The following is a 10,970-nucleotide window of genomic DNA, read 5'->3' as shown; positions in this document are numbered from 1 at the left end:
ACAGTTTATACATGTAAAAGTAGAAAGAAAATACCAAAAGCAGATACAAAATTATTATTATTATTATTATTATTAAAAACTGGAAGGTGGAAAAGCACAGTGGCAAAAGCCTTTTTGGGGTGAGAGGTCTCTTTCCTTGGTGATGGAAAGTCCTTGGTGCTTAACATAGGCAGCTGGTGAGCTTCCCTAGGGAGAAAGTTCCATAAGAGGGCAGACTCTCTCCCCAGGGATACCATGGCTATGATGACAGTGAAACCTACACACACACACACACACACACACACACACACACACACGGGGGGGGGGGGAGCACCAGAGAGAGAGCCAGGAGAGTTAGCAGGATTACACTCCTCCATCCATAGGTCTGACCAAGGCACTGTGCCAAAACCAGGCCTGGAGTTGAAGGACAACCACCTCACCCAATTGCCTTGCCCAAGAAGATGATATATATATATTAAAAACTCTGGTAGCTGTTAGAATCCCTGAGGTCCACCCAGGGAGTGGTCTCACACAGCCACGTCTTTCAAGGCAATCGGGACCAGCCCTTTTCACAGTGAGGCACTTACTTGGACCCCGGCAAAACAAAAGCCAAGGTGAGCCAAAGGTCAAGCAGAAGTGTGGTTGGCCACACCTCCTCCAAGCACTTCATCCACCTTCTCAGACCACTGGCCTTCCACAGCATCCAGGGATGGGGAATCTGTGGCAATAAACATAAAACTAGATGGTGCTCTGGTTGCAGCCATTGGTCTGATCTGTAGAAACAACAGCATCTGGAGTCAAGATAGATACGGACTATTTTATCCTCAAACTGCTTAGCAATCATGGCACCATATGCCTTTATAGGGAAGGGCAGAACTTGCCCTGGAGTCCTGATAATGGACAGCCCAGCCCAGCCTTCACTGACCAGGCTCTGGCAGACGTCCTCCCTATACACGCACACCCATCCTAATGACAGAACTAGTCCTGGGAATCATAATCAGACTTCCGCAGCTCATTTCAAATGTTCAAAGCCCTTCGCCTCCCTCATTGCGGTGCAAGAGCCCCACAAAGTAGGTCAGCTTTGTTCTTCTCACTTTACAGAGAGGGTGTCTGAGGCTGATCAGATGGCGGCTTGCCCAAGGCCTCCTTGCAGATTTGTGACAGCCATACAGGATTGGTGCTGTCACCTGGCATCCTTGGACCATTGCCAGGGCCCAGGCAAGACCCACTGCTGATGCCTCTCCCTGGAATGCTTAAAATTCTGGCCCCGTGCTCTTGAGCAGCCCCAGGTAGCCGGTCCAGTTTCCCACAATGCTCCTCGCCTAACATCCTGTCTAGGACGACAGCCACCCCACCCAAATAGGTTTTTCCTAGGACCGAGAAAGAGAGGAAGGGACCCACTAGGGCTCCCCTCAAACCTGAAGCTGGTCAATATATTACACGTTTAGGGCAGTTTTTAATATTTAATGCTGTATTGTTTTTAACACTCAATTGGGAGCCGCCCAGAGTGGCTGGGGAAACTCAGCCAGATGGGCAGGGTATAAATAAATTATTTATTATTATTATTATTATTATTATTATTATTATTATTATTATTATTAGAGATAAGGTTCAAACCGGGGACTCCCCATTTCCCCTTCTAAATCCACTTTACTACACATAGCTCTCTCTTTGGGGCAATTAGAAGCCTTCCAGTTCCACCACCTAAAAGTGTGTCTTCCTGAGAGCTGGCCTCACAATGGGTTAACTTTGGAGGCAGTGTTGGTATTAATGACTGTTGCATAGTCAAACACACAGTTGCCTGGAGTGTGTAGGAGGTCAGTGGGGGAAATGGGGTCTGACGCAGTAAGGCAGGAAGAATCCTTTCGGCTCTTGCGCAACCGTGCTGGAACCATTTCCGTATTATTACGGAGAAGAGTTATAAATGTGTCATTATGTAAATCCTCCAAGTCAGACAATCACTACCAGAATGAAAAGAGGGAAAGGGCGGTGGGGGGTGGGGGGTGGAATTGTTGCCTGCTCCTCACCTCTTGCCGGACTATTCCCAATTGTGTGATTGTTTTGGCAGCGTCACTGCCAGCATCATAAAAGTGAACTCGCCCGGCGTGTTCAAGAGCCCAGGTGTCAATTCCGGAGACGGGCAAATTGCACCTGTACTTCGTACAGCAGGTTTGCGGGAGGTACGGGGGATGCCATAGCTCAGTGGCAGAGCACATTCTTGGCATGCGCCCAGTCCTCTGCATCTCTCAGAAGGCCTTTGCTCTGAAACCCTGGAGAGCCCAGGTTGCACTCTGTAGAACACTATCTTCTATTGGAAGGGCCATCCAGGTTCAAGTCTGGCGTATAAAGAAAGAAGCTAAGAAGGGTGAGCAGAAGACTTGAAGTTGCCCATCAAGCCAAGGCTGGCTCAAGATATTTTGCTGCCTGAGGCCAAGGACAATATGGGCACTCATCTACACACACATGTCCCTTGTGTGGAAACAGACCACCCTGGAAGTTGAACTCTCCCCATGATGAGACAGTGTCGTCCATCACACCTGAGGTCAGTCAGCTAGCATAAGAGGCCCAGTCCTCCCAACCCGCTCCACACACTGATAATTTTACTATTTATACCCCCACACATCTGACTGCGTTGCCCCAACCACTCTGGGCAACTACCAACATATATTAAAGCAGAATAAAACAGTAAACATTAAAAAAAAATACTTCCCTATACAGGATTGCCTTCAGACGGCTCAGGGGTCAGATAACTCCATACCCTCTGACCTTTCTCTAATGAAAATAGGGGTGTTCTAAGGAAAAGCGGGACATTCCGGGATCAGATTAGAAACCGGGACGGCTTCTCTAAATCAGGGATGTCACTAGAAAACAGGGACACTTAGGAGGGTCTGCAATCTGCATGGGAGGGGAAATCCTCCAGAAAATTCATGAGCATGCTAGTGCACAGTTCTCCTAATAAACACTTTTTTAAAAAATGGAGCTTTGCCTGAAGTACATTTTTGCAAGAAATTTTCCCTATTGATTTTGTATGTATTACTTAGCCTGATAGGCACCTTGTTGTGGCATGCACACTTTCACCTACTACAGGGTATCCCCACCCCTGCCTTAATACAGCCGTACCTTGGAAGTCGAACAGAATCCGTTCCAGAAGTATGTTTGACTTCCAAAACGTTTGGGAACCAAAGCGTGGCTTCTGATTGGCTGCAGGAAGCTCCTGCAACCATTCAGAAGCCATGGAACCCCATCAGACGTTCGGGTTCCAAAGAATGCTCACAAACCGGAACACTCACTTCTGGGTTTGTGGTGTTCGGGAGCCAAAACATCCGAGTACCAAGGCATTTGGGATCGAAGGTACAACTGTAAATGCATTTTTGTAGACATTGGTGGGTTGGGGAAGTTCACTGCAACCTTAGAAGAAGTGTGAGCTTTAAAGGGGAGCCATGGTTTGGTTTTGCATATTGGCTGAGAAGTGTGGATTAGGGTAGTTTCTCATTAAAATGCCAACAAAATTGAATTTCACCTGCCCCTCCCTACCTGGACTACCATTCAATGTATTAGTCCATGAATTTGAGGACAGTCACATTACCTATCAGCTTATGACATACCCTCCAACATTTCTCTGATTTCCTAAGGAAAAGCGGGACATTCAAGGACATTCTGGCTTCTGTAAATCCAGGACTGTACTTGGAAAATAGGGACCTTCAGAGGGTCTGTTATGAATGTTGATAATTCTCTACTCCCACTATGAAAGCTAAACCGTGACTCAGCACTAAAATTCTAATTAGGAGAATCCTAAATTCATTTTTGAAAGAAAATTTGAGTTGAGCAAACATTGCTTAAGTTTTTCCCCTCTCCCCGTTACATTTCACTGTGTCCCATTCCAGAAGGAAGTAAATTCCAGTTCCAGGTTTTCTTTGGTAGAGAATATTGCAATGGAGTGGAGCGATCCTTAGCTGGCAGCTGGCATGTAAGGAACGCTTGGTCCCTGGTGGAATCCTGTGCCAGGGCAAGATCCTCTTCTGGAACAGATTCCCTGCAATCAGGAGAAGTAAAGCAGAGAAGCTGGAGAAGCTGGTTGAATCTAAGAGAGTCACTTTGGGCTCCGGGGATGAGGGACCTTGAGAGAAACTCATCTTAAAACAGAGTGTTACTTGTTCTGGGATGCTGACGGTATGCTAAGCATCCATTCTACAGCTCTTCTTCTTCTTCTTCCTACGCAGTCGCTCTGACTAAGAAGGTTCAGCAAAGGCCATGGAGAGAGGAGACTCGGTGGGGCATGAGTCATATATGCTGCCATACAGAGCTTTGGCAGCTTACAACTTTCCTATGATTGCATTTGGCCAAAATGAATGTTTTTGTGCTCCAGTTGCCAGACGAACAGGAAAGGTAATTCTGCCTTCTGCTGTGCCGTGCATGTGAAAATAATTGTTCTGTGAAGGTACTGTTTGCAGTGGGGATTTTTTTAAAAAATAGTTCAGGTTTCTAGGCCTCATTATGGTGGAACCATACACCCTGAAACCACGTATCTGCAAACAGATCCGGTGCTCATTTCTTGTCTGTTTGGTTGCTTAATGACCTCTATCCATTCCTCTCCTCCTGCCACAATAGTCCTCCTTATCCCTGCACACACCCCAAAACCCCACCACATCCTGAGTTTTGCACAAGTTCACTTACTAAGTTTGTAACAAAAGCATGAGCAAGTCCCAGCATCAAGGTGATGTAGACTAATTTCACAACAGATTTGCTAATGCTTGAACCTCCTTAAAATCCCCAACCCCCAACCTGGAAATCTTGCTCCTGCCTAATCCCTAACTTTGTAGGATTGGCTGTGGTTATTTAGTGGTGACGTGGGGTACTCTGTGCAAGCTCAAGGGCACAGTCATCTTTATTATTACTTTATACAGTTTCCAGGCTTTGCTTCTGGAGCTGAGACCCTCATTATCTCTGGCTCCTTCTGGGGTTTAGATGAGCTAACTTGGGATTGTTTGTTTTGGGAGCTGAACTGGAAGCCTCGCCAGTTTTATTATTCAGAAATAGCTCCTTTGTACTCTTCCTTATAATGTAACTTGTTGCTTACTTTCCTCCTATAATGAGTTCAAAGCGAGGGGTGAGGAAAGGAAATATCCACAATATGGAATGTTCTCTGAATACGAAATCAGGGTTTACAGCAAACAATTTTTAAAAAGGGTGGGGGTTGTTGTGAAAATGGGCAGGAAGAGAGGATAGAACCCTTGGCTGGAGGAATCGCCCAGAGGAATCACGGTCTGAATGCCCAAGGTTTAATTCAAGGTGACAAATGTCTCCCCAAATAGTTCAGGTGCAGGAAGCAGTGAATAGCTACAACCAGGACTAGATACTTGATGACATAATTGATCACAAGGGGTGAAGGGGTGCTTCCCGTGGGCTCAGACAGATATCTGGTTTGGCCCTGCATCTCTGTGGTCAGCCAGATGCCACTGGCTAATCATAGCATGCCAGAAATCATCTGTCCCCAGGATTTGGCCATCAAACGAATCCTGCCTGAAACACAGAGGGTGGTATTCCATGATAGTCCTGCTCAGAGTAGACCCACTGAAGTAGACATGATTCGGTACATTCATTTCAATGAGTCTGCTCTGAGTAGAATGCATCTCGTTTGTTCCATTTTTAGCTCTAGATGTCATTGATATATCACCCTCCATTAATTTGTTCATCCATTTTTAATAATGTATATATGTGTTTCATTTATACCCAACTTTTCTCCAAGGAGCACAAGATAAGCCTACATACTTTAATCCTCACAACAACCCTCGAAGGTAGGCCCAAAGATACTGACTGGCCCAGTGTCACTCAATAAGCTTCATGGATGAAACAGGATTTGAACCTGGGTCTCCCTGCTCCTGTTGCCGGGGGAAGGTATGGCCCACCAACTCCCATCAGCACCAGCCAGCATGGCCCGGGGTCAGTGATGATGGGAGCTGAGAGACCAACACTAGCTGAAGGGTAACTTCCCTACCCCAATCTAAGAAAATGCAGAATGAACATCACTTCCCAAGACAGACAACCTACTCAGCCAACAGTCTCTACATCTTATCTGAGTTGAGCCTTAGTTTGTTGGCCCTCATCCAGCCTAGTGCTAGTTCCAGGCATTAATGATGTGTGTGGTCGAAATGTCAGCTTTCAGCCTGTAAAGATGGACTCAGCAAAGACAAAATATGGAGATGGCCCTGAATTCAGCATATACAACTGGATTAATTATCATTATCTGTATATGCTGCCCAGCCTCTGATGTGCCTTGACGGAAAGGGGCATTGCTTAACCCCTAAGCATTGAAACTTGAAGTATTAAACTCTGGAATTATTATTATTGGGGGGGGGGGGCATGTTGCTTCCTGCAGGGAAACCAAGCAAGTCAAATGGTAGAGCCAAGAGGTGGTGTCCCAGCGGTTTTGTTGGAAACCGAGAGACAAAAGCCTTGCAGCCCTTCGGCTGGAGCTGGCCCAAGACACTTTGCCGCCTGAGGTGAAGGGCAGCAGCTGAACGTAACTTCAAACCAGGCAATGTGACAGCATCCGCCATTTTGTTTTATTCTGGTCAGTTGGCAACTCTAAGGCTGAGGTACTGTACATTCCCTGCGTTTCAGGGCTGTGTGGCCAGGGGATGAGAGAGAAGACCAGGCGCTCCGGACCCAAAAGTGGAATCTGGCAGGAGGGCTAGGGGATGGCTGAGAACAATTAGAGGGTCCAGTTTCTGGTCTAAAAGGAGAAGTAATGGGGTTCCTTGGGAAATTATCAATGGTTTCTTAAACAGAACAATAATATTCTAAAATAATATTCTAAAATTCCCTGAGTTCCCCGAGGAGGAGAATTGATAGTCAAAGCACTCTGAGAACGGTTTCTCTGTGAGGGGAATAGGGGTCTCCTAGCAATTCTCAGTACCCTTAACAAACTACAGTTCCCAGGATTCTTTGGGGGAAGCCATGACTGGCATGACACTGCTTTAAATGTACAGTGTAGAAGGGGCCTATTTCTCTTTCTGTCATAGGAATTAAACTCTGTCACCGAGGGTGGGTTCCCCCTTCACACATTGAATGAATACATGGAGGAGGCCGTGGGGCCACGTGAGGTCGCCCCACTTACCACCATCCCCGCACACCAACACCACCCTCCCCTGACAGACATCTGTTTCAACATTCATTGGCAAGAGTCTGCATGCACAGATGCATGTGTGGAGGGCTCCCATGGGCATTCATCCCAGGGATGTGGCGGCAACATACAGGATTAGGCCTCAAGGACCTGCAAGCCGCCATTCATCGGTTCATTCCTTCACGCAACGTGTGGAGGCAATTGTGTGTAGCAGCCCTTGTCAATTCTCCCCAAGTGGAATATCCCATCCCCTTGCTGAGATTTCTGATCTCCGCCCCACTCTTCCTCCTCAGGGAGTTGCTGGCACTCTCCCGTTTGCCTCTGGTGAAGTTTTATCTGCAAACAACTAAGCAAGCAATAAATTTATCAGTAAACAAATGGCATAGATTGCCTCTCTCTCCCCCCGCCCATCTCCAGCACCAACCCCCAACTCCTATTTCTCTTGTTTATACTGTATACATACCAGAGGCTCTCACGCTGTCCTAGAAACCTGGCACGTGTTTGATGTCAAAACACATGGAGATCAAAGGCCTGGAGAAGGAGGAGGAACAGCAGAGAGGAAAATTCATATCCAAAGTCCAGGTCCTGCCTGGGCACCATTTGTAGCTCGGGGACAGGAGTGAGGCACAGGTATTGCCTTCACCCAAGAGGGGGTTTGACCCCAGAGCAAAGTGGCAGTGCTGGGGCTCAGCCCTGGAACACGCAATAACAGAAAATGCCTTCTGAGCACATGCACATTTCTTGGGTGTTCACAGATACAGTGGTACCTCAGGTTACATACGCTTCAGGTTACATACGCTTCAGGTTACAGACTCCGCTAACCCAGAAATAGTGCTTCACGTTAAGAACTTTGCTTCAGGATGAGAACAGAAATTGTGCTCCGGCGGCGCAGCAGCAGGAGGAGGCCCCATTAGCTAAAGTGGTGCTTCAGGTTAAGAATAGTTTCAGGTTAAGTAAGGACCTCTGGAACGAATTAAGTACTTAACCTGAGGTACCACTCTAATGATAGAACACAGCCTTTCCAGCTAATTTTGGTCTGTTGTGAATGTGCAACATGCTGGTACGCACTGCTCAATTGCTCCCCCGCCTCATTCCTCCCTTTGCACAAGTGGGATAAACAAAGCCTTGGTTTCTTGTTGCATCCAAACCAGGGGCTGTGGTTTGTTCGTTACTCCCTAGAAAGCCAAGCCAACCACAAATCATGGCTTAAGGTTGGCTAGTATTTGTGGCTCATTGTGGAGGAGCAAGTCATGACCCTAGGGGGTCTCTTAGCAACTCTCAGCACCCTTAACCAATGACACTTCCCAGCATCGTTGTGGGGAAGCCGTGACTGCTCAAAGTGGTATGATACAGCTTTAAATGTATAGGGCAGATGGGGCCCAAGTCTCTGAAGACCAAACGCTGAGGACATATCTTCATGTCCTACTAGCGAACTTCTGCAGGCATCAAGATTTTCCCTAGTAAAAACAGGATGCCGACCAAGATGTGCCTTTGGTCTGATCCAGCATGGCATTTCTTATGCTTTGGGGTATAACAAGAGAGGACTTCTCAGTGCAACTTGCAGAACCCATCACTTAGGTTCAAAGAGCTGAGCACTAAGCGTGCTTCCATACTTTGGGGAAGCCAGCCTTGTACACAGCAAATGCTTCCTTTTCAGATAGGGAGAGGGGTTTAGTGGGCAGAGGAAACGGGTATGGAAGACATATACATGTTCCACCTTATATCCTGGAGACTTGCAACATAGCGAGTGGAAGTTCATCAGGTGTAGCTTGTCCGAGCATTAAGATACAGAGATCAAGGAGGATGCACCTGTTGAATATTGTTCAGCATTGACAGCTCCTCCAGAGCTCTGCCAGATGGGGAGAAACACTACAAGGCATCTCTAGGAACATGCCAGACATGTAAGTAGGAGTCAATAATACAGTGGCGTAGCGTGGGGGTGCAGGGGGGCCACCCGCACCGGGCGCAATATCTGGGGGGGCACTCGCACTCACAGCTCTCTGCCCCCTGCTAAAATCCATGGGTTAGGGGGCGCAAATTACTTGCCTTGCCCCAGGTGCTGACAACCCACGCTACGCCACTGCAATAATAATAATAATAATAGTAGTAGTAGTAGTAGCAGCAGTAGTAGTAGTATATTACTTACACCCCACCCATCCAACAGGGTAGGAAGAGAAACAAATACTTTTTTCTATCTGCTTCTCATTTTTAAAGCCCCCCCCCATACATTTCATTGTTTCTGTATTATTTCCCCCCGCTGATTTAATGGGAGACCAGTCAATCATCTGCTGCCTGTATATTCCTTGTTATCTATCCAAATAGGATTAAATACTACTAGCACTCCTTTCCCAAACAGGCCATCAGACCTGCCAGATTTCAGACACACTGAACAAAGGGCCCCCTGTTTCGCAGGCAATTTAAAAAACAGTACTCTTCCTATAATCTTCACATTACTTTTAATGGGAGACCCAGGTGCATATCTCCTGCTTGTACCTTCAGTGTTCTTTATTTTGCCTACTGGCATGAAACTGTCGGGCATTACGCTACCCTGCAAAGGATTAGGTCTGCAGTGTTTCAGAAGGATAGAACAAGAGAGTCCCCGTTTTATAGGCAATTTAAGAAAAGACACTCAGACATAGCCTAGCTGCTGTCTGAACTACATTATATGAACCAGAGCTGGGGAGCGTTCTCCAAGGGCCACATTCTAGCAGTGGGTGGGCCTCCAAAAACTTAAAAGGGTGGAAACAATACAGTCACACCCTCATTCTCTCTCACACACACACCCCACCAAAAATTCAGTGGTACCTCGGGTTAAGAACTTACTGGTAATTCATTCTGGAGGTCCGTTCTTAACCTGAAACTGTTCTTAACCTGAGGTACCACTTTAGCTAATGGGGCCTCCCACTGCTGGCGCACCGCCACCATGCGATTTCTGTTCTCATCCTGAAGCAAAGTACTTAACCTGAGGTACTATTTCTGGGTTAGCAGAGTCTGTAACCTGAAGCGTCTGTAACCCAGATGTAATTTCCATAGGGAAATTCGTCTTGCGAAGCGACGCAAAAACCGAAAAACCCTTTCGTCGTGCACGTTTTTCGTTTTGCGAGGCATTTGTCTTGCGGGGCACCACTGTATATACCTATTAGGTTCATAAATTACCATATAACATATATTCAACACAAAAAACTGTGACAATTTATTGTTGACAAAGGACAGCTGGACATATAAAGGGCCTCATTACCTTCGGTAGCTTAGGGCCTCATCAAACCTAAATCCGGCCCTGACACCCACTGTACTTCCATGCTGTGGAGTCCCTTCCCCAGCGCACAACTGGTTGGCAACTGGGTTTGCAACGCAGAGTTCCCTGTTCCTGCTGCTGCGGCTTCCGCACTGTCCAGAGAGGGAGTGCTTTCCCTGCGTCAGAAGCCAGCGCAAAAGTGGACCAGGCTGGCAACCTAGCAAAAGGGCCCTCTGCTTCTTCTGTCTAATGGCGAAGGTTCCCCAACATCTGGAGGTTGCCCATCCTTGATCTAAACCCTCGGCTTCGCAGTTGTCTTTCCCCACACCCTGTATAACCTTTCTGTGACCTGTGGAGGTTCTTCTAAAAAAATTTAAAAAAGGTTTCCCCTCTCCTTTTTCACTATTCTCTCTCTCTTCCTCTCCCGCCCTGTGACCTTCCTGCGAACTGCACATAGTGTTCTAGTCCGGTTCATCAGTGCAAAACAATGCCTCCGATGCAAAACAGCTAAAAGTGAATGAACAAACAAATGAACTGGGGTTTTTGTTTTTTCATTTCCATCAGCTCAAATTCCCATGCATTTGTGCTAATGAAAATGAATGAACAAACGAGGCCTCGTCGTTTGCTTAGATT

At 46.9% G+C, this 10,970-nt stretch overlaps 1 long non-coding RNA gene across 1 annotated transcript; it reads right to left on the bottom strand.

Moving 5' to 3' along the window:
* Nucleotides 1-635: 635 nt before the first annotated feature.
* On the bottom strand, nt 636-5,510 carry LOC309355621. Its single transcript, XR_014162570.1, has 4 exons — nt 4,654-5,510; nt 3,842-4,012; nt 2,007-2,771; nt 636-697 (listed from the first exon to the last, which is right to left on the bottom strand). It is a non-coding gene; the product is annotated as an uncharacterized lncRNA (long non-coding RNA).
* Nucleotides 5,511-10,970: the final 5,460 nt, after the last annotated feature.

Source organism: Podarcis melisellensis (genome assembly GCF_964234715.1).
Source record: "Podarcis melisellensis genome assembly, chromosome: 13".
NCBI lineage: Eukaryota > Metazoa > Chordata > Lepidosauria > Squamata > Lacertidae > Podarcis > Podarcis melisellensis.
The sequence above is the reverse complement of the archived record's forward strand: the minus strand, read 5'-3'. Positions and strand labels throughout refer to the sequence as shown.